Genomic DNA, 1,379 nt, shown 5'->3' on the forward strand with positions numbered 1-1,379 from the left:
GCATGGCTAAAAGGGCTGTATTAAGTAATTCACTGTGCAACCCCAAGTATCAGGTATTGATTCAAACTCACCTAAAATAATCCGTACTCCTGACACACGCGGTGACAAACCTCAGCGGCAGCACCACCTCCTCCTCGCTTCTGCTCTTTCCTCTCAGCGTTTACACCTCAGGGCTCCCACCAGGGCAACCTCCATTTCTCCTCCTGCCTTCCCTCCTCCATGCCAAGCTCAGCTCTGGCGAGTCTCCCTGGTCAGGTGGCATCAGCCTCCCCTGGGAGCTGCTTAAATGCACATTCCCGGGCCCACCAAGACCTACTGAGTCAGAGGAAAATTCTGAAAATCATCCCAGGAGAACTCTATGGATCACAATGGTCCAGTCCACACACAATCATGGGGATGGGGCGCAGGACCGGTCAGTGTTTTGTTCCGTTGTGCGTGGGGTTGCCACGACAGCAGCTAACAGCAACGCCTTAACTCACTTGGGAACTGCAGCCTTTTGGTTATTCTGAATAGAATTTCATCAAAGGTAGCAGAAGACAGGGGCTAAGGCTCCAACTGCAGTCCAGCTCCCCGGGTTCAAGCCAGGCTCTGCCTCTGGCTAGCTGTGTGACCCCGGAGAAACGGCTGGACTTGTCTGAACCTCAGGATTCTCCTCTGTACGTGAAGATCACAGCAATGTCTACCACAATCTGAAGATCACGGAGGATAACAAACGTGTTCAGAGCAGGGCCTGGCACAGACCGGTGCTGAGGAAACTCGCGTCGTGTTGTTATTATGAATTAAGGTGTACAAGAACGTGTATGACAAAGGAAACTGTACATGATAACGTAAAAGCAGCCACCCATGTGGTGCCCGTCTGCAGAGAAAGGCCCTGCAAGGGGTCCCATCACCCGGGCACTCAGAAGTGACATTCTGCACCAGAGACAGTGAGGACCTGATGGCCCCAGGCCTCCCGCGTCTCCAAGCCCACAAATGACAGGCTATAAACAGAGGGCTGAGCAAATAAATGCCCTGAGTCAACAAAGGCGAGGCGACCTGAACACAGGAAGAATACTCAAGACGAGGGCTCCATGGGACACCTGGGAACTGACCTTGGGAAAAAGAAACACCTGGAAAGCAGAAACCAAGAATACTGTAGGAACCCCCAACGATAGACGAAGCTCTCACCATTTCAGCTTACTTCCTTTTCCCTAGAGGATGGTCTGGAGCCCTGGAGGCGCAGTGGTTAAAAGCCCAGCTGCTAACCAAAAGGTTGGCAGTTTGAACCCACCAGGTGCTCCTTGGAAACCTATGGGGCAGTTCTACTCTCTCCTACAGGGTCGCTAGGAGTCGGAATTGACTGGACAGCAATGAGTTTGGCTTTAGTTTGGTTAGAGGAT

This window comes from Trichechus manatus, unplaced genomic scaffold (genome assembly GCF_000243295.1).
Source record: "Trichechus manatus latirostris isolate Lorelei unplaced genomic scaffold, TriManLat1.0 scaffold00244, whole genome shotgun sequence".
Classification (NCBI taxonomy): Eukaryota; Metazoa; Chordata; class Mammalia; order Sirenia; family Trichechidae; genus Trichechus; species Trichechus manatus.